The 23,269-nt window shown below is 44.8% G+C and overlaps 1 protein-coding gene across 2 annotated transcripts in view; it reads left to right on the forward strand.

Annotated features, from left to right (window-relative positions):
• The first annotated feature begins 4,823 nt into the window (after positions 1 to 4,823).
• LOC147688594 (sodium channel protein type 5 subunit alpha-like) overlaps positions 4,824 to 23,269 on the forward strand; it is a 1,046,042-nt gene continuing 1,027,596 nt past the window's right edge. The window contains exon 1 of one of the 2 annotated variants that reach the window (XM_086941454.1): positions 4,824 to 5,430. The gene's annotated coding sequence lies outside the window, so the exon portion shown is untranslated. The remainder of the gene's footprint in view (positions 5,431 to 23,269) is intronic. The other variant, XM_086941453.1, reaches the window with a different exon arrangement.

Consider the following 23,269-nt stretch of genomic DNA (forward strand, 5'->3'; position numbering starts at 1 on the left):
CCACACACGCCGCCCCAAACACTGCACAGAGAAGGGCCGAAGGCCAAAAGGGGGGGGGCGGGAGTTGGGATTGGCAATGGCAGCACAACCCCCCCCAGGGCAACCCCAGCACCACGTGGGAACACCGGTCTCGCACGCACCCCGAAGGGATCGTGTGGGCTATTTCGATGCACCGTCGCAATCCCCCCACCTCCACAGCGGCCCGACGCTAAGCTGGCCGCCTAGCCCGAACTCGTACCTCCACCGAGGGAGGGAGTAGGCGGAGGGGGGGAGGCCCCGAAGGCCGAACTCACCGCGAAATGAAGACAAGTGTCCCGAGAAAGAGTGTCCCGACGAAACCGTTGCGACGGCGTCCGGAGCGGCAAAGAGGCCTCCCAACAGGGGCAGGGGAGTAAAGTACCCCTGGAGGCTCCTCCTAGCCGCCCCGGACGTGCATCATGGACATGCCTCCTCCTACCGGGATCAGCCTGCCCGGGGGGAGGAGTGGCTGGCCAAACATGGGCGGGGGCAGCCCTCCGTGACTAGGAGCCCGCCCTCCTGATGGCCACTGCGTGGCCTCGGGCAAGCGCAGGGAAGGTCCAGGCAGGGCCGGCCTTCGGCATGGGCGAGCTGGGCCCGGGCACCAATGTTCTCATGCTGTGTGAATTAAAGTGGTGCCTTTCTCATCCTGCCCCAGCCCTGTCGTTATCCCTGCCTGTTCCTTTCTGTCTGATTTGCCAGTTTAAAGTGGTTTTAATCCTTCATTATCACAAGACAGCTGGTGTTTTTTAACACCCCTTTAGCCCCCTTCCTTGACCTTTCTTCACCCTCTGACTCCTGCTGAGACATATCAACATACCCATCATCTGCTGTAGTGATTAAGGTGAGCTTGGGGGGGTCCGGGATGTCAGTGTTTAGGGGCCAGTCCATGCACCAGTGAGCACGAAGGGACCCCCTGCTGCCTCATTCAATTCACTACCATCAGCAATGGGGCCAAAAGTCTCTCCTCCCACATCTAGGGCGCTATTTTAGCAAAAGCCAGCTCTGAGTCCAAGCTCTAATCCTTTGTGGAAGGGAGACGCACACAGGCACAGCCAGGGGGCGCCTGCGCGCTCTTTTCTTGCTTCTCTCTGCCACAGAGGACAACAGGGTTATGTTTTCCAGAGATGCAATTACCGGGTCGGCCAGGAAATAGAGTCCTGGCTGCCTCCGGTATACGATGTCGGCTCCGGACCGGCACAGACTCGCATAAAGCAGAAAAAAACACGCATGTGCCATTAGATAGAACATCTTGTAGTTAGGCGAGGGGCGTGGCTTCCATTCATGCAGCAGGTGCAGTGGCACCGGGCTCCAGAGACTAGAGGGGCCCACTGAGCCCAGATTATTGCTTAATTTTATAGTTCAAACAAGGGCCCATTTCCTTCCTTGTGCCAGGGCCCATGACACACCGGCCATGACACTGAGGAACGCAACAAAATAGTAGAGAAAACCAAGTGGTAGGATTGTAGACTGGTGAATACAACCGATTGACTATGGGAGCAGAAACGGTGGGGGAGCAATTAAGAACTGTGACCAGGCAGCGGAGACGCAATGTTCAGGGGCATAAATTAGCCTTCTATGGAGCTTGAAAGTCACAACCTTACCACCCCCTCTTCCTCCCCCTCCCTTCCTCCCCGGAGCCTGGCCAAGGCATTCCTAGATCTGTTGAGCGAAATGTTCTCATCACTTTGCCAAACTGCGCAATAGGCGAGCTTCACTTCAAATGTTTGCGTGACCTCGCTGAAAGTAGCAACATGGTGACCTATCGAGAGAAAGATGGCGAGAGTGCGATCGATCGAGAGTTATTGAGTGGCAGAGGGGAGGGGAGAAGCTGGAGAGGACTGACCTATATGGCGAGAGGGGCATTGGGGAGAGAGCGATACACTGGACGGCGCGATTAGGGCGGTTTAATTGTGCGGGAAGGAATAGAGTATGTGTAGATAGAATTATATGAAGTGGAGATCGCGCGCGCGAGAGAAACCGAGAGAGAGAGAGGGAAAGAAAGAGAGAGACATGCAGATAGAGTGAAAAGAGGGGCAACGGGTGGTCACAGAGAGCTAAAGAAAAAGAGAGAAGGGCTAACGAGAGTTAATACAGGGGCAGCGAAATGAGACAGGGTGAAAAAGAAAGTGTGGGACAGACTATATAAAATGGAGAAATAGATATATCGAGAAGAGGAAATGGAGAGAGCTAAATAGGAAAGAAAGAGTGGTAGGAAGCAATGGGGTAGAGAGAGGGGTAACTTTGGTAGAAGGGAAAATGTCCGTTCTTGTTCTGAATATGAGTGTACAGGTCGCAGGCTGTGCAAACACACTTTTAACATGTTAAGTGTTCATAGCTAACTGTACATTTGGAACTTCCCACACCAGATACCAAACCCCTCTGCATTCTACTCATCCTTAAATGAGATTGAACGTCATCAGGAGGGGCGTGGTTGTATGTAGTGCTGCGGCACAGGCGCCAAGGAGTATGAGGAGGCCACTGCACCCCAGTCAGAACTGTTTTTTTTTTACTACTAAACTAGGTAATGGGGCCCTATTTCCCTTGCTTGCATTATGGCCCATGGCAACCAACTACGCCACTGACCGTCAGCAGACACCCTTGTTACCTGGCCCCAAGAGGAAGGGTCTGTGGCCCAGGCAGACATTTTTTACACTCGCCGAGGCCACGAAAGCCATTTTCAGATGCGCACATCTGCGACCGGAAGTAGCAGTCTGGTAGACAATCACCTAATTACACCATGCTTTCAGCGTGCCTGAGCTGAGTAGGCACAGTGCTTTTTCATTTATATATATATATATATATATATATATATATATTTTAAAACGATGGCAATCCCACTTACACACTGCAGTACATGTATTATTATTATTCTTGATAATATTATCATCAGTATTATTATTTTTATCAACAGTAGATCAGACAGACATACATGAAAGTGCTCAATGGAACTTGCAGCGTGCTTATTAAAACAAGTCAAGAGTTAAAAAAAAAAAAGTCTGGAAAAAGACCGTTGGCCTCTGACCGAACTGTGAGCGATTCCGGCATACACCAACACTGTGACTAATCGACACCCTGTTGGCCGGGATTAAGCCCACCACAGGGGCGGTGCAAATCCGAATAAATAAAATACCTCCTTGGGAGCCCGTGCAGGCTGCCAGCAATGCGCGGGTCCTAAAAATAGAGCGCCGAGGACGTGGCGTGTCACCTCTTCCTGGTATGTAAAGGTTTTCGTGACCGAGTTCTGCTCTGTCCAAGGTCCTGAATATACAGAGCAGATTTTGAGAGAAAATAACAGGCCCTGAGCGCATTTGTAATCTGAAACGTTAATTTTGTGTTTTGTTCTCGTCCGAATGGAATGATACAATAGTTTACGTTTGAACGTCAGTCAAGGGCACTCTGCTTTGGAGAGAAAGAAAGGAGTTGGGGGGAGAGGGGGGGGGAGAGTTGAGGTGTTGGATAACTTGCTTTTGACATAACACTTTATTCTTTCAGGGCAAAGAACGTGTGCTATTGCTACGAAATTTATCGTAGTTAGAAGGATGAAAGGCTGAGTCAACCTCGTCCGGATTCGAACAAGTGACTTGGAGGCTTAAAACAGATCCACGTAATATATGCATTAGACAAATCAACCAGGTGACAATAATTACTTCTTGTTCTGCAGTTAAGACACAGAATAAGAGCGCGCGCGAGTGTGTTTTTGTGTGTCATCATTTCGGCATATATCCCGATATTGTCATTTTTTTAAAAATGGGTATTTTGCTCATTTTGTATCACTTTTTATTTTGCGATATAGGAAGCCTGGACAGACGGTTTTACAAGTGATATCTCCAGGATCACGGTTTGGTCGTAATAGAGAAAACTAGTATTATTAAACTGATCTACTTCCGGTCAAATTTAGCTCCGAGACAAGAAACGTGGAAGTCATAGCGCTACAAAATTCGTATATTAACACTGGCAACGATAGGGCGTGGTTAACTACTCAACACAAAGCGTGCAGTTGAGTTTAACTGTTTGTGGTGGTGTGTTTGTGTGTGTGTGTGTGGAAGGGACGACGAGGAAACAGCTGTGCAGATGGCCAGTGAGGGTGAGTGTTCCCTGGCACACCCCACGGGTTTGCCAGCTGAGTTAAGTGGCGTGACGGGTGCCCTGCTGCTCTTTGACAGCCACCCCAGAGTGGAAGCATTTGTCTGCCTGCTGTGGAACATATGGAAAGACTATCGAGGGTGGCTGGAGGGCTGTTGGCGGGGGGAGGGGGCTGTCTGTGGCAGCAGAGCCTGCCCTGCTGCAGTTGTGCCATCTACCCACCACAGGTGTGATGATAGTGACTAATATTAATATCATTATGGCTGCCATTATTATCACTGGTCTATATATTTATTAGGTTTCTTGTGTGGCATCACCACACGACCATGGCAGGCAGGATCCGGGCTGGCATCACACTGATTAAAATAATGTCTAGTACTAATATTTAATCAGAATAACTAATTATAAGAAGCGGGGCAACTCCTGTTTCACCACAAGCAGCTCATTCAGCACCATCGACCAATTTTGGGAAAAGGAAAATGCATGCACATTATTCGACAAACACGTGCACTAAGGCTGCCTTCCCAGCTCCGAGAAAGAAGTGCCCATCCATCTTACATGCGACATGACGGATGTCAAACGGGGACAGTTTGGCACTTGGCCGCTAGGGGGCCCCATGGCTCCAGGGTTTTGAAAAGCAGGCCCTTGTGGAAGGAGGCGCTGGGAGCCAGGGAGTGGCTGCAAACAGAAATTTCCAGCTTACATGCCCTGTGCACAGTGGATGTCAGGGCGAAGTCAGAGCGCTGGAGACAGACCTGACACCTGGCTGCCCTCCTGAAGTGGAGAAGAGTGCGTGGGGAGTGCCCCAGCCATTCCAGACCCGCCACTCTGGACAACAACCCCGGGCGCAAAGTTTGGAATCAGGGAGTTGCACCACCGTCCTGCACAGGCGAGAGCTTTTGAGGGACTTTCTTACCCTGGGATGTCTCCTCGTTACAGCTGGTCGAGGCGCGAGGAGGGCTATCCCGGACCCCTGCTGCCCAGGTGACCCCGCCCACGAGGAGGGAGGATGCTGCACTGACGGGGAAGTTGCTTTTTCTCGGGATAACTCTCCACAGAGGCTGCACGTGCCAGCGCGTCCGCGCCAACGGGGAGAGGAGTGCTCCCGTGTTGAGGACTGACCTGCGCCAGGCGCACAGTATTAGCCCCCCCTGGCACACCTGAGCGGGAGAGGTGTGTGCCACCTGTTGCTTCACTGGGGATTCTGCCGCCCTCCCGCCGGCTCTGGGCTCTCTCGTGAGCACCCCCTCGCCCGGACCGCGGCCATGCTCCCAAAATGAGAAGGATGTCTGGGGACCAGCTGCTAGGAAGCCGGCTCCGGCCCAGGTCAGACCTTTGGCATGCCTCGCCCGCTGCATGTGCCGCCTGCATGATGGGTCCCCCATCCTCGGCTGGACCACTTCCGCGCGCTCTGCGGGGCGCCGCTGGCAGGGAGTGCCTCACCTCAGAGAGGGCTCCGCGGAGGTGAAACTGAGGGTGGGGGAGTGCTGCTGGGTAGAGCAGGGGGTTCATAAAGTGAGCGCAGGTTGCCCGTGGGGTTTATTCACTGAGCTCCCCAGCATTGGCGGGTTTCCTGGAGTTAAAGAGGAGAGTTGTGTGCTGGTCGAATTTATGTAGCGCCTCGTACCTCCGAGGGGGGACAGAAGCACTTCTGGGTGGGCGAGCAATTGGCTGCCCCGTTCGGTGTGTTTCGTCGGGAGAGGGTGGCTTTATAGAGGCGCTTGAGGGTCGGGGGTCGGGGGTTCTAAGCATGTAGCGGACTTGCCCCTCCGCGTAGGCGCTCAGCGAAGCCATCTCTAATAGAGTTAGAGGAGAGTTTGTTTGTAGGCGAAAGGGCGAAGTAGCGGTACGGCCGATTTGAGGTAGAAAGTGGAAGTCATGTGGGGGTCAGCTAGACAGGGGGGATCAGAGTGAGATTTACGACCTTGGAGGGTGAACTGAAGGATGACGTAGAGTTTAAGGACAGAGGACCAGGGACCGTTTACGGGACTCTGTGGCATTTGTAGTGTTTGAAGATGAGGACATGGGTAGGCATCAAAGACCTCCAGGAGGGGTCACATTGGACATCATTGCATTAGACAGAGGGTTGTGGTGGGTCGTACGGTGAACGGTGAAATGGCGGGGTCACCTGGAGTGAGAAGAGTAGTCACCAGTGAGTTGGTTCAGGAGTTAGGGTGGGATGCATGGGGTTGGAGGGGGGTCCAGGAGAGAGTCACAGAGTTAAAGACCGAATGGGGCTGGAGCTCACGCAGTGCCATGTAAACGATTTCTGGGGGAAGTACATCTTTTTATGGACCCTGTTCAGAAGAACTTCGTATTTTATTATATATTTTGTATTAATTCAAGTGTGCACAATACCAAACAATACTAAGTTTTTCATTAAATTATTAGAAGCAGGGGTCCCACATAAACAGCCACTTGAAGACTTTTGCGGACCCAAAATCCTTAAGGTGACATTGGGTAGAGAGAGACAGCATGAGGCAGCAGACAGAGAGGAAGAAAGTAACATAAATACAGGTGATATAGTGACAAATCACTTTCCCAGGTGGCCATTGGAAGGTGGGGGCCCTGGGCAATGGCCCACTTTGTTCATGCCTTAAAACGCCTCTGGATTCCTAGTTAGGGAACAAGAAGGGGTTCACGGGGTTAAAGGTGAAGACGGGCCGGGCTGCCTGGATTCAGAGGCACTCAAACTCTGTCTCTGTAGTCAGGGGAAGCGAGGGGGTGAAACATGAGGGGTGCGGTGAGGTTCATAGAGTTGGGGGGGGGGGGGGTTGTGACACTTCCCAGAGTTGGGGAGGCTGGGGGACGGGGGGTAGGGGGCAGGCAGAGGGTGAAGGTAAGGCTCAGATGAGGTTGGGGGTCAGGTGGGATTCTGGGAGTGTGGAGATTGTAGGAAGGATGACTCATGCTGGGAGAGTGCTTTGGGGGGGGGTCTCATAGATTGAGGCACGTGGGGGAGGTGAGGCAAGTTGTGGTGCTACTGGTTGTGTTAAGGGGGCAAGTTTCGTAGAGTTTGACAGAGGTCAAGGAGATCAGTAGAAATGATGTGGGGTGGGAGGGAGCTGGGTGAGCTCTACAGAGGTGGAAGGGGGGGGGGGTCCCCAGAGCTTGAAGGAGTGCCTTTTGGGTCGCATCCTCGCACGCGATGGGGCGCATATTATCAGACAGTGGGACCTCCTGATAGTATTCAGGGGGTTTGGGGATTCTTAGCCAGATAGTAAGACCAGGTAGGGTCAGGGAGGGGGTCATTGAGGACGAAGGGGCGCGGTCCCGGGGGGGGGGGGGGGGGGGGATCCATGAGGCGGGCCACAGTGACAGCCTGTGGTAAAAGAGTGGGTTTGTGCTGGGAGTCGCCACAGAAGGGGTGGGGTCAGGGCAGGGGTTGAGGGGCAGTGTCTGTGCGGGAGTCCCGGAGATAGGAGGACCGGGGACAGGAACAGGGTGGGGTGTTCCCGATGGGGCAGGGAGCGGGGTCCCTCGAGGTAGAAGCAGTTGGTATCCTGGCCCAGCTTTCTTAGCACAGACTGAGTTCCTTCCCGGGCTCCCGGCTGCGCTCCTCCGCCTCTGCCCAGCCTCTCGGCTTCTCCTCAGGTACCTCTGCTCCGACCCGCCCTCCCGGCTCCGAGGGAGCTGTAAACACGCACCGCTCGCTCTCAGCGGGAAATCACGGCGCCTGCTCCGAGCTCAGCGCGGCCTTTATCTGAGGAAGGTTAATGTGCCAAGCTGTCAACATCCGATCATTATCAGACCCAAGTGCGCGTGCGTTCAAAGCCAGAGCTCGCCCTCACTCAACTAGGAACCACAAAAAAAACAATTTACAAGCGCCCTGAAGCTAAGGACTCTTTTTTGGTTACGCTCATAAAGAAGACGAAAACTTATAAAAATAGAATTATTTTTAGGGGGCACACGTAAATTGTCCATTCAGATCGTACGCATTAACTTTCCAGTCTTTCACGAACATACGTTCGAAAACAATGGGGCATATTATCAAGAATGGCGTTAAAATTATCGCCGCTTTAGCGCCAAGAAACTGCCTCTAAAGCGGCGATAATGGGCTTGATAATATGCCCTTGTGAATTCCAATAGAAGCCCTGGTTCAGGTGTTAACCTGGGCATCTATGGGGATTCACAAGGGCATATTATCAAGCCCATTATCGCCGCTTTAGCGGCAGTTTTCTGCCGCTAAAACGGCGATAATTTTAAAGCCATTCTTGATAATATGCCCCGATATTTCTTACGTTGTCTTCACCTGTTGGTTCATTGCCAAAGTACACGTTCTAAACGATTTTTAGCGTAAGTCGCGCTGAGCTCACAGGCTTGCTCATATTTCTAGCACATCCGGTAACATCGCAATGTTCGTGTTATCTTGTATGCGTGGCCAGCTTTGCTCCTAGCTATTTAGTTCCTAGAAAACGTATCAACCGTTTTCTTTTGTGTTTGTAAATTGCATTTATCTAGCGCTTATTACCCCTGATGCAGCGTTGAAGCGCTTGCTGAGTGTAGCACCCTACTCCAGAACCCAAGGTTATTGTTAAAAGCTAGTTGCGTGGTTCTTAACCTCTGGTCACAGGACACTTGAGGTCCTCAAAACCTAGGTTCTGCTACTGTTAAAAACATGAAATAATATTACAATTAATAAACTAAATTAGATAAAGTATGGATGAATAAAGAAGCAAACTTAACATTTGAAAACTTTTTCTATAATTGTGAATTAAACAACCGATTTCAATGTTTGAGCATTTGTTTGCTGTATCTTGTTTTTGTATTTGTCTGTATTTTTTTGAGGTTCAAATTATAGATATTGCTTAGGCTGGGGGTCCTAGGTTCTAGTGTCTCAGTGGGGGTCCCTGGATTCTAGGTCCACTCAAGTCAAAAGGTTAGGAACAGCCGAGCTAGCAGATTAGTAAAAATACTTTTTTTATTTCCCTGTGGATGATACTCCATATTAAAAATAGGTTGGTATAATGTTTTTCTAACTGGCTGCCCCAGAGCGCGTTGGGTGAAGTATTTAGCAGACTACTATTATAAAGTGAATACACTCGACCTTCTAGCGACAGCGGTGACCCAGTACCCTCTAGGCGCTTTGAGGCTCAACAGTACAGCCAGTGCTTGTGACTACTGTTAAACATATTCTGACTTCTGTCAGTCAAAAAATATAGATTAATTGGTCACATTTCGGCCGTAAAGCACATAATAGATTTCACAACAGTAGAAGATCAAAGCCACCTTACTTTAATATACAATTCTATACATTCGTGCATGTTCCCTGTCTGAGTAAACAGTCAAAACTGAATATAGTCAGACTCCTGTCGAGTTTGGGAGATAAGATATTCATGAAGTGATTTGCCCAAGATCACACTCTTATGAGTAAAATGAAGACGGGGGATTTGAACCGCTGCCCCATAATAACACCTGTTTAAGCACCAGTCTTGAGGTGAAGAGTTGACGAAAACAGACACCAGCCCTCCTGGGAGGGGGCGGGGGTACCTACAGCGGAGTCCACGGGTGTGTGTCCTGCTTTATAAATTATACAACCTCCTGGCAGCTGTTCATTTCACTCCATTGTGGCCTTAGACAGTCAGGGAGAGCGATGGGCCGCCACAATGGCGCACGCGCCTGCAGGTTGCTTTCTCCGCGATGCTTTGTGGCGCGAGATAAGGCCAGGCGGAAGGATTAATAACAAGTCCCGTTGGATATCAGCCCAGACCATACAGGCTTAAATAGATCATGGCAGAATTAGAGCCCGGCCTTGCCATTGATCACGTAGCGTGTGTGCCCGGCTCTGACAGTCCCCAGAGGAGGCCGAGCCTGGCAGGGGGCGTGCTTGAAGCGGCCGAGGCTGTAGCGTGGCTGTGAGACCATGTTATGTTGTAATGTAAGATCTTGTTATTTTATCATGTGCTATGCTGTGGTGTTGCGCTGGGGGTATGTATAGGGCGTTCCGGAGATCTATAATGCATCAGAATAACGTCACGTCTGCCCAGTGTGTTGTAACTATTAAAACTATTGGGCATCTATTGCTGATGATTATTGGCACGTATAATAGACATATAATGGAATATGTGCATCAAAGTGCACTCTAGCTACTCTAAAAGGGCAGTAGAACTGCCCTAGACATATAGTCCAGGCCGAAGGTCACAGGGTCAAATGCCAACTCACCCTTTATTGGATGTTGAAATCGTGATGCTCCATTTGATGGGCAGTGGTGTCAGCTGATATTTTAAGCACTGCCAAACAGAGTGAATTTGGCAGAAGGTGCACCAAAATGAAGTTATTTCAAGTTTATGCTTTACAAATTTACCAAGAGAGTACCCAAATGTCACAGAGAACAATTCTCAAAGACGAGCACCTTTGGTGCAGAAATCCGAGGGTCTTCTCATAGCCTGCCTGAGATGCCTTCTGGAGGGTCATTTATGCTGTATATGTGCCAAGAAGCTTTCCCCCAGTTTATTAATCTATCCTGCCTCATAGACGGTACTTGTACTTCTCAACAGAGACTGTTTCATTCAATATTATTCTGCACCCCCTTTTCAATCATTTCAATGGGGAGAAGAAGTGATTTGCACAGGATCACACAATTTGTATAAAACTGAGTAGTCAGTGGTCAAACTCGAGGTTCTTTGTTCCAATAGCAGCATCCTTGAGACTAGGCCACATCTCAAGTGCCTTCAGTGTTCTGACTTCTTCTCCAACCCTGATCTTTTACACGTTTCTGCCCCTCCTGTGGTGTGGCACCGGAAGGTCCGTCAAGCTCAATTTTGAATCTCGAATAATCATTTTTTTACAGCATCATTATCATTGTTGAGTAAAGACCCTTGAACTATCAACCATAAGGTTATTCAATTCCTATATAATTACCTTTATTGCTTCTAACTTAGTCAGACCTCCACGCAACTGCAGGACTGACTTCAAGGGTTTCATAAATTATTATTTTAGGATCATTCTATATGTCTGGGAACAATTTTCTAAGCAATTTACATTGCTAAGATTGAAAATGACTGATAATATTTGTTATTAAACCACTGTACGTTTTATTATTACTGTTATTGTGAGCGCATCGAGTTGGGTAACAATACGCATCAGCTGTTCAGCGCCAAGTTACCGTAACATTTACGTATTTGGTTATTCTTATACTTATTCTTATTTTTACTGCTACTAATAATTCTATTCACTCATTTGTATGCTAGGCCTCAGGTCACCACAGAGACATCAGCAATAAAAATCTAAAACAGAGACAATCTACCATTGGTTCATAAAGTTGTGATGCAGAGTTACGCTCTGGCCTAAATGTCATTTCATTGAAGACCTTACCTTTAAATAGCATTTCATTATGGACAAAGCCTTGCATGCAATTACATCTGAAAATCTAAAAGTGCACTTAATAATTCTAGGTCATATTTGTATTAGTCATTCTGAACTAAATTGCTTCACTTCACATTATACTAGTTTTAAACTCTGCCTTTCAATTTTGTTAAGAAAGCAGGGGATTGTGGTAATTTGGTACATGCTTTTTATTCATGTGTATTATTTTTAAATTACTTTTAATACATACCTATTTTCTTTGGTTCATTGTACGGTTTTGTCCATGGTTCTAAACAATGCAGCACAATGCCTTCTTTTGCAATGTTTAAAAAGTCTCTCAGCTTGTGGTTTCCAATTAAAGTATCCCGCTTCAGTGGGTGAGAGCAAATTCCCTACACTTTCACACCATGGTTTTAACACTACCATGTTTCTTTTATTTGCTTGTCCCATACACTCCAGTCACTTTGTAAATGCATTTTAGTAGTATTTCAAATGGCTGTGCACTCATTCTAATTATGCAGCCTCTGTGATGAATCTTCGGTGTGCTGTTCTCTGCCAACATTCCCAACCTGGTTTTCCTCCTCCCATCCAGTTGGTCTTGTAAGTTCGAGTTGTACACTTTACTGATTTTAGATTAAAAAAAAATTACATGATCATGTTTTAAATTATTTTTTAGATGGATTTGCCACAGTGAATTTGCATTTAGCAGATTTTTCGTCAAATAATTTACAGTGAATTGGAACTTTGGGGCAGCTGACGAGGAAGGTCAGATCGGTGCTTTGGTGGGCCTCAATATTTTAAATGAATGTGAAAAAATTGTTACCCAAATTGGGCAATGTTATGACCTACCTCCATTTTTCACACTTAGTTGGTCATGTCTCATAATTCAATTGTTTAGTAGCAGTTTTGAATAGCATTAGCAAGAACCAATGGGTGACAAAGCGCTTCACAAAAAAGAACAGTTTAAAACAAATAGCAGTTAGAGCAAAGGGGTAGAATATGTAGAGTAATATGTAATATAAAATATGTAGCATATCATATATTGTATTGTCAAAGGAGAAAAAAATACTGGTGTCGAGAGGTGGAAATACATCAAATCCACACATTAAGCCAGGAGGGGTTCTATATATATATATATATGTTGCGAACAACGTTCTAGATACCAGCACTGAAATCTGTACATTACAGCAAAAAGGCAATGTTTCAGGTGTGATATCATTCTGTTGGTATGAATGGGTCACAGTTTGTGATCAGTTTTTTTTATTTACCAGGGTGGAATTTTGCTGACGTATGTACTAATAGGTTGTTTCATAAAATTCCAAATAGGATTGAGTCACGATCTGACCTACCTAATTAATATCCATTAGGTAAATGACAAATTGCGACTTAATCTGTTTGGTCACTGTCACAGGGAAAGTGGCTCAGAAGAGTCAGCAGACCAACTTGTCGGAGTTGCTTTTAATAAGTATGTTTTTTTAAGCAGACTGTTTTCCTTAACGGAAAAGAGGCTGTTTTTTTGTGTTTTTTTTTTAATTTCACCTGAGAGTTGGCAGCTGTCCCCAGCACAACTGCCTACTCCCCTACAAACTTTTGTTACAAATCCAAAAAGGGTCCATAGGGGACCCCTTCCCTTTTGCTAATGGGTAACCACCCTAAATTGGGGATTGGTAACTTTTCAATGGTTTGCGTCCGGAATTCCAGTTGTAGACCATTAATACCTAGGATAACAGTCCACAGTTTGGAAGGGCACTTGTAATATGCCCTGTGCAAACTGCAAATAGGTGTCCACTCACAACCCCAATTTAGAAGTTGGTAAATGTTTAACGACTATTGGAAAATCTATTTTGCAGACTGAAATGCTCGTATTTTGCGAATCACAGGGTTTGCAACTGCAAAATCGGTTAGTACATCTGGCCCAATGTTCTTCATGTTAAAGATTGAGCAGAACTCACTAGACGAGTCTGTTTTTCCCTTCATCTGAGTCCCACGCTGTTTTCCACCCAAGTTTGAGGAACATTGCCTTGCAGTAAATATTTTTCCAATTAGGATGCTTTTTGTTTGATTTACAGTGGTTTTGATCTTTGAAAAATCAAAGAGGCGCTTCGAAGGAACCCAGGAAGTGAAAAATGCGACAAAATGCTGCACTTGTGATCCTCAAAATATCTCAGTGGGTTGAACTGAACTGATTTGTGTGTAGTGTGCTGATCATGTTTGCATTTCCCGCACTCCCCTCGTTAATAAAATGAGTATCTTGGTGGGTAAAAATAACATCTACTTTTCAGTTGTGAAGAGTCAAGTCATTTGGAGCGTGTGGTATATACAATCAATAATATTATTGATCCCCTAGAAAGACTATGCGTCATGCTATGTAAGGACTCTGGATTTATCATGGCCTTTTTCTGTACTCAGTTTGTGTCGGAAGCATGTGCAATTAGAGAAGGAAGTAGACTCATTATCTCTTTTTAGGGAAGATACATTAGCTGTTCATTAAGACATGAAATACCCATATAAAGTGCATATTAGTAGAGTAAAACATCATGAATGCATTCATGCAAACTAATGGGAGACGAGTCCTCAACACCAGAATCAATATGGCCGCCGCGCTCAGCAAGCGAAGGGCGGAAAGTCTGAGATGGGTCAGGCCTGGAGGTAATAGGTCCACTGAAATTCTCACAAGATTAGTCCTGCACCCAAAACATGAGCGATTCTACGATAGGCTATTGGTCTTTCAGGAGCTTCCACTGGAGGAAATCCTCCAAATTATCTGCAAGCTGCCCTACTCCGATAATAAGTGAGCTTAAACACCACTGGGGTACAGAGTGCCTTTAAATAACATAAGTTATGTGTTTCATCGAAGCCCTGGGAGTGGACTAGATAAGGGGGGAACACTCCCTGTTTAGAGTTGCTCTCCTCACGTTTATTTAAATGTAATTTTCTTCCTCTAAACTTGAGGGATTGCAAGCAAATCTATTTCCTCTAACGCTTTTGTGCAAAGGAACATCATGTTGATGAAAATCTACTTCACTGTTCTCACTTCGCAGGCAGTATTGTAAACTTCACTGTATGTCAATAATGTAGATCAATAAAATAATACATATGCTCCAGAAATCTATGAGCAGCTTGCAGGTAACAGGTTCATATCATAGTGTAAACACAGTTTGTTAGGTCTCGCCTCCTGTGAGAGGTATTGCTACCTTACAGTGGGCTGATAGCCCCCCCTTTTGCTTAGTATTGGTTGTCTTCATTGTCACTTTCATGTGCTTACTTCTTATTCAACAGCTGTGTGGGCTACCTTCCTTTTCTGCTGTTTGTCCCTCCCCTGGAGCATGGATGCATTACTGTGTCCTTCCAGTGCTTGCTTTTTCAGGCAGTCACAAGACCATGTGGTCTAAACGTGTCTGTTTCTAGATCTCCCTCATCATAATAAACGAATTTCAAGGTAATTTGTAATTCTTGTTGAAATATATATATATATATATATATTACCTACATAGTTAGGATTATTTTCAATAGAAAATCTCAACATTCTATTGTGAATAACTTTGGCGCCGGTTGAGGAATATCCCTTAAAATTCCCTCAAATTTGCCTCGCGGCGCCCAGGGCCTTCCCTGAAAGTTTGGGGGGGATTTGTCAAGCGGGGGCCGAGAAAAAAGGGGGGTCCCAAAACGTGTTTTCCCCATGTTAATTTCCATAGGGCGGTCAACCTCACTTTTAGCCCGAACGGCTGAATGGACTTCCACCAAACGTGGCAAAATTGTAGGGACTGGTAGCCCGATGTGCCTTTGCTATGTCTCAAGATATGTGCTCCAGTGGATTTTGAGTAATTTAGGTTCATAAAAATATATATATCTATAAGCGAGCCCCGGTACGCGCACCGGGGCGCTAACCAGCGCGCTACGTGAGTTCGCACGCGGAAAGCTGATTGGCTCTCGGGTGTCTGTCAACATTCCAAACAGTCCGGAGCGGCCGCCATCTTGTGTCTCGGTAGGATCAAGACACAAGAGGTGGCAAAAACAAAGGGGGAAATGACCATAAGGGGGCAGAGTAGACCCCCCTTGACCCCCTAGGTTTGATGTGGGGGCTATAAAAGGGCCCAGCGGGACAAAAACATTATTATTATTTTTTTTGATTTGCGCGGGGGGAGCGCCCGGTACGCGCACCGCAGAGCGTACCGGGGAGCGTACCATGGGGAAAAAAGAATGATAGAGTTTTTAAAAAATGTAGCCTTTTTTTATAAATTGGAGGTAGTTCTAAAAAGAACTGTTTTTTTCTTCTTTTTGTTGTTTTATATTTTTTTTAATGTTTTTTTAAACATTTTGTACTTTTTTTGGCTTTTATGAACTATTTTATATTTTTTTGTTATTTTTATGGGGAGAAACAAAAAACAGGGAATTGAAAACGGCTCAACTGGAGCAAAAAAAAAAACATGAAAAAATTATGGATTTTTGGGGCATTTCTGGTTGTCACCAGCATGGTTGATGAGCGTTATGCTTTGCTCACCATAGGTGATGGTCTTACCACAAAAAATACAAGAGATCTTGTATTGCCCAAACTTTTGTTGAATGTTTGGGACCATCTCCCTTGTTTCTGGTCCCGATGGAGTGGGTTGCTTTCGTTTGGAGGTGCTGGGTGAAGATTGGGGAGGGTTGCTGGCCAGTTCTCTCACCTCTGCCGTAGCATAGTTGTTGGGATGCTTGCGCTGCATGTGCCGAATCATGGTGTTATTACCAAATTAATATTTCTTATTAGGGTTCCCCCTTGAAAGTTCAATGCCACAGATTTGGCAAGTCACCTTTGGCGCATTCACTTTCTTCTTGCCCTCTGGGATGGAAAAAAACTCCCATACAATGTGCTGCTTTGGCCTGTATGGGGTATTTTCTTCTGGCAGCCACCTCCTCCCCTCCTCCTCCTCCTCCTCCTCTTCTTCTTGACCACCAATGTGATGTTGTGATGGTCCTCTTGGTGGTGGTGGTGGTGGTGGTGCAGATGCTCCAGCTGCTGCTGCTACTGTAGCCATTTTAAAGTACAAAATATTACTCAAAGATCTCCAAACAGGTCTTCCTCAGTCAAAGGACAAAGTCAGAATAAGGAAAAAAGGTGGGGGCTTTCATCATTTGGAAAAAAAACCTGTCCTGAACCAATGAAAAGTGTTATTTTCAGGTCACATGACCTGGGCTTTCATCATTTGGAAACCAAAATTGTTCTGCACCAATAAAAAGTGTTATTTTCAGGTCACATGACCCTACGCGCTTACGCGACGCGCCCTCAGAAAATAAATGATTAAATAAAGGTTTGAATGGTTCTGATCAGTTGGAGAACATGGAACATTTACAGCATCAATGGAATATAAAGAGGATATCAAGCAAATATTTGCAAAACTCAGACTTTTTGTAAATCAAGAAAAAGCAGAGGTAACACGAAAACAGAAAAATGGCAGCGTGGAGAGATAGAGGTATGGGTAGATGTTTTTTTTCAGTTTTATATAGCGCAAACTAGACCCAAAGATATCGGGTATCAGAGCACTTTACATGAGCACCAGTTTTGTTACACAAGGACACATTCATTAAGTGATTTGCCCAGAATCACAAGATGTTGAGCTTCGTTGCAGAGACTCAAACCTGGTTCCCCTAGAGGTCGACCTCTCTAGCCGTAAGGTTGTATCCTCTTGTTGTGGTGTACATGTTAATGTATTTTTGTTTATCCGGAGTGCATGTAGTATGAGGTGTAGGTAGTTGGGAAGGTGTGGCATAGAGGGACAGAGGGCTAGATGTAGGTAACTCTAATTTACCGACTCATAAATACCGAATTTTACCCATTCTGTATTTATGAATAGGTAAATTAGAAGGAGGGAGATGTAGCTAATTTTGAATTTTGAATTACCGAATCGTTAACATTCGGTATTTACCGATTCGGTAAATACCGAATTGGTATTGCCCATTGATTCCTATGGGCCTTGAAGCCTATAGGAATCAATGGGCAATACCGATTCGGTATTTACCGAATCGGTAAATACCGAATCCTGCAAGCGTGCAGGGGGTGTCACTTTGACACCCTCTAGCACCCCAAGTACAGGCTTGTGTTACATGTTGCACACATACATGCCCTAAGGGCATGTCTGTGTGTCACATTGCACAGGTGTGCATGCACAGATGTGCATGCACACCTAAATTCGGTATTTTACCACCCAATAGGACTGGGTGGTAAAATACCGACTCTTAAGGGTCTGTGGCACTCTTAGGAGTGTCACCTACATATGGATTTACCAAATCAGTAATAATACCAATTCGGTATTTTACAGATTCTGTAAATTTTCCGAATCGGTAATTTACAGAATCGGTAAAATATAGGCCCCCTACATCAGAAAACCCTAATACCGGTCGGTAACGGCCGAATTCGGCCGTTACCGACTGGTATTAGGGCTCCTACATCTGGCCCTCTGAGTCCTAGGGAATGTATATGTTGGTAGTATAGGCAGGTAGTTAGGTGATGTCCAAGGCTGTGTATAAAATATAGGACGTGGGAAAATAGGCTACATGGTATATGAATTCGGTACGATCTTGGTGATGTAGAGTGTAGGTTGTATGGGATCTAGGTGGCAGAGTGCTTTTTATTTGTTTTATTGTTTTGTTAAGCATTAGTGCAAGTGCATAAACATCATATATACTAAAAAACTATTATTAATTAAATGGATTATTTAAACCAGAAGTATCTCGTAAAACATAGCACAGATTCTAAATCACATTATAACCATCAATTTCATTACATAGTAAAACAAAGTTGTTTAAGAGCTACTAGATTTCAAGCAAGACAAATTACATCTTCTAAGGAACGTATCTGCACTATCAAATGAATTTTAGAATCTCTCATTATGTATATATATATTTGAAAACAATTGGTTTGAAAAACGTTTTACCTGGGGTCTGAAATAAGGGGTATTCCATTACTATATGTAACAGGGTACATTTCCCAACTCTTAATTGTAATCTAAAATAAAAATCCTGCATTGAAAAGATTGGATTATATCCTACTCGAAATGTTAACATTTCTGAATGTATCCTTGAATCAAACAAAACAGAAGTACAAGGATAACGGTCTTTCCTTCTAAAGGGATCTTATAGTAAGGGAGAGAGGGACTTTATCCAACACGTATGCTTTGATTGACTTTTATCACAGCAATTGCAGATTTCTCTAATAATATTTTAGCTGGAAATGATTTACATGTTGGGGTAATACCACTGATCAAATGTTTAAGTTTACGTTTATTTCATTACATTTTACGAAAGTCCCAGCTGACGACGAGGCTCTAATCTTTAATGCTTAAACAAATTGTACAGTTTAAATTCCTAGTAATGTGTAATCCCTAATATTTATATGATTTTACTTCATCAATCCTTTTTCTAAGAACCATGTATTATCAGACTTTTTTTTGCCAAAAAGTAGTATTTTGTTTTTATCAATATTAACTTCAAAATAATCTTTTGACAAGTGCATCCAATTTTCTTTATAATTCAATAGCATTATAATCAAGTAACTACATTATTTGCATATAACAGACATGGGATATGTAGTAACTACATGATTTGCATATAATGTAATGCATACATTATTTGCATATAACAGACATGGGACATGTAGTAACTACATGATTTGCATATAACAGACATGGGATATGTAGTAACTACATTATTTGCATATAACAGACATGGGATATGTAAACCCCCCATCATGGGTAAAGAAGAGGTGATTCCCTTCAACGGTTTGTAAATATGCTAAGTAGAGCTCAAAGAGCTTGGGAGCAAGAACACAACTTTAGCACAAGCCATTAAGAATTCTTAATCTGTTTTGGAGACACCATGTTAGACTTATTGCCTCTTGTTCCCAATTTTCAGTATGCAGGGCTTGAATTTGCAATAATAAATCCTTTGATATCCCCCTTTGCACCAATTTATTCCAGACGTTTGCTCTATCTACAAAGTAAAGAGCCATTTGGAAGTCGACAAAGCAACAACACACTATCTGATTTTTCTCTTTGGATTTTTGAATAAAAGTCTAAAAAGCGAAGAAATGATCTATCATGGAATAGATGGTTAGGGATTTGGTGACATGTGGTTTTGGATGCCAGGTACAATAGGGCAATGGCACAGGCAGTGCCGTGGAGACATTATGCAGGGTGTTGCACGTATGTGATGTATGTGCGTAGTCAGTGTAGAGTGCAAGCAGGTGTTTGAGGAGAAATACTTAGTGCGTGGGTGCTGTAGGATGAAAGCATTGATGAAAGTGGTGTATTATGTATATGGTACATATTGCAAGTGTTGGTGTAAAGTGTAGGGCATAGGTGTTGTTGTGGGTAAATTGTAGGTGGAGTGGATTATATCTGGTGGTGTATAGTATAGATGTAGGTGCGCCATGTGGGTAAGTATTTATATATGTAATTGTATAGCACATACCTACCCAAGAGACAGCCGAGTCAAAGGAAATGATACAGCCAATCAGCCATTGAAAAGGATGCCAGGTTTGATAGTGAGATTGGACTGTTACTTTGTCATGATGCAGAGTTCTTTAAAGAGTTATGTCTTCAGCTCTTTTTCAATTGGAGAAGGGGTCAGGCAGGCCTGATGGATACAGCAATATTACTCCAGATTCTTGGAGCATAGAAGGAAAACGCCTAGTACCTTCGTTTCTCTTTTTGTTGCTGTTGATCTCCAGTCTGATTATGTCCTTGATGCAGGTGTGCTGAGAGCCTCCCAATTTGTTGAGTTTGTCATCCTGACAGGTGTTTATTTATGTTGTGATGACTTTGCGGAAGATATTTCAGGATTTTAATTTAGTGTGAGCTGGTAGGGGCTGCAAGTTTTCTTTAATCAGGCTGGGGATGATCTGGTCGTACTTGATCAGGCGCTAGATGCAGTATACTGTGGAGTGTAGGATTTCCTAATGGTGGGCCGCTTTGGAATCTGGAAGATCATGAAGCAGGCGGTGTTGCCACCATCGTTGCGTTTTATGGTATATGTGGCATTATACTTTTTTTTGGTGGTGCAAGGAAGGTGTAGAATGTAGTTGCTGTAGGGTAGAGTAGACTGTGATGTAGAAAGTAGATTTTTGTGCTGTAGGTAAAGGGGGCAACTTGACAATCTTGTCATGAATTGGACAATTTGGCCCTAAACCTCAGTGGGAGAAGTTGTGCTAGAATGCTTCTCTTTCTTGCTTGGTTGTTATCGGTCTGAATATTTACACCACACCACTTAAACGTTCATCAGTTGGAGCCAAGTTTAGAATTGAGGTGGTTGTGCATATGTAGGATGTAGACATTGAAGCAAGGCATGGGATGAGGTGGTGATGGTGGTTGCATTGGGGAAGGCTATACATGCCATGGGTGGTGTGTGTGGCAGCGTGGCATGCAGAGAGTAGATGTTCTGAAGTGTGTAGTAGGCAGTGAAGGGAGTAGCTGATAATGTATTCTCTAAGTTGAAGCATGCAGCGTATATGGTAGTGTAGGGTATAGTGTGTAGTAGACTATATAGGTTGTAGGTAGTGATGAATGGAGAATGTGTTGTAGATGTAGAATGGGGGTGGTGTGCTATAGGGTGTTGAATGTGATGGGTATAAAGAGGAGGTGGTGGTGGTGGTGGTGGTGGTGCAGGGTGCAGTGTAGACTCTGGGGTGGTTCTTGTATGTGATTGCAAAGGATGTAGTATATAAATGTGTGTTATATTAAAGGTATAGCTGGTGTTGGTGATGTATGTTGGTGATGATGTATTGTAAGTAGTAGTAAAAATGTGAGGTGGCGGTGTAGGTGTGTAGATAGTGCAAGCATTGGGTGTAGAGCTACTCTGAAATCTGTATACAGCATAGGGTGCAGATGGAGGGGAAACAGCGCTTACAATGCTGTCATAACATTACAGTGCTTTTTCAACAAGGTCGTTACAACGACCGCGTTGTTAGTACGCGATCCCTTTACATCGCAGGTCATTAGAACGACTTCCTGTAGGGGGCGCTAAGGTATTGCATATGAAATCCAACACCTTCCCTGCTGTTGCACAAACTGGAGTAGGAATAGTAAATAATACTGTTCCTAAGTCCAGCGCCCCCCCTACGGCAAGTCATTCTAATGACTTGCGATGCAAAGCTATTGCGTACTAACAACGCAGTTGTTGCAACAACTTAGTTGTAAAAGCATGCGATTTAATAGCATGCGTTGTTACATGCTTTATTCAGGTGGAGGCATGTGGTGCACGTGGCTGTGCAAAAAATAGGGTGACAACGGTCGTACATGTTAGAGCCTTGCAAGAATGAAAGTCAAACCTGCAGGTGACTGCCCACATCGGAAGAGGGACCTCGGTAAGCTGTCTTGTCAGCTTGTTGTGTGTCAGTTTCACCTAATTTGTAGGTGGAAGGTGGTTTACATTTTTTTTCTAACATGAATCTACTGGAATCCCGGTAAAAGTGGAACCCGGTAAATTATGATGTGCCGTTCATATTTTTTTTTATAATTCACTGCAATTTGTCTTCAGCTGCCAGAATGGAGCCATATGTTATGCTGTTTCAACTTGAGAGCCCTAGAAATGAAAGCCAGGGTTGTTTCTGCCTTAAAAGCTCCGCCGCTTCGGTGAGAACAAGCACAGATGTCGAAATATAAACAAAACAAACAATCAAGGAGATGTCGCTCATCCGTGATTACATTAGCAATTCCATACTTTTATAGCAGGCTTGGGCAGCCGGGGATGTCTCTGCCATACCTGTCCACCCTCCGAAAGGGGACAGTGTCTAATGTCTACTAGTGCAATTTACAATGCATTTATTGATGCTGGTTAATTAAAACAAATTGCATAAAACACCATGCTTATAAAACTGTAATTTCATGAGCATAACATTTAAAACAAGCAGTGCACTGAAATGATTAAATTTAGATCAGTTCTTCCAGAAGATTTTCCATAAAGTTTGAGAGAGCGCAATTTGAATAAAACGTATGTATAGGCCATATGTACAAGCACGTTGCGTAAAGTTAGCTAAAGTAACTAGAGAAATGAAGAAATGTATCCATATGTACTCATGAGTGTTTTATTAGAAATAGAAAGCCCCTATAGAGTATGGGCTATAATAGAAATGTGTGGAAACGCTTAGAAATGTTAGATGTGTTAATCAGGTTCCATGTATGTAGCTGCTAAATGAAGAAGGATGTTAAATGTAAAATGAAGAAACGTGCAGACCACATGGCACTGTGTGAGAACGAAATGTACCATTGCATCTTCCAGAGGATTTTCCATAAAGTTCATACATTTTACAAATCGGGCACTCAAACAGATATTAGTGACTTGAATTGCAGCCACTGCAGCCTGTCGGCGTGATCGAAGTCCCAACTGAATAAACAAAGGACTTAGCCAGACTTGTCTTGCTGCTGCCACTGGGGAACCAATGCACAGGATGCGCTCTCCAGATTCCTTGGGGTGGCCGCAGTCTACACTGTTGCAAGATGCCGGATTTGCTCCACTTGGGGATGGGGCTAAGGTAGGCAGCTTTCCCAAGCGGTATTGCAAAAGTTTTTCCTTTGAAACTTTACCAATGTGAGTTTCGAGATAAGGTTGACACAAAAGGGTTCAGTAGCGATTACTTAGTGTTCGGGCATGGGCACATTTCGACAGGGCATGCTTGTCTTCCAGGAGGGACAGTGTATGATGTTCTTAGCAAGCAGTTTTTAGGTCTCGCCTGTGCAGCGATTGCACTGTCTCTTTGAGACATGCTGTATTCAGGTATGGACTTTAAGCTCTGCCCATTTTCCTCCCATCTGTACAATTGACTCCACGTCCTGTCCTTTGTAAGTTATGGCTTTTGTTTAGTTAATAGGCTTACTAGTCCCTCCTT

The sequence above is a fragment of the Lissotriton vulgaris genome, chromosome 10 (assembly GCF_964263255.1).
Source record: "Lissotriton vulgaris chromosome 10, aLisVul1.2, whole genome shotgun sequence".
In the NCBI taxonomy this organism is placed as follows: Eukaryota; Metazoa; Chordata; class Amphibia; order Caudata; family Salamandridae; genus Lissotriton; species Lissotriton vulgaris.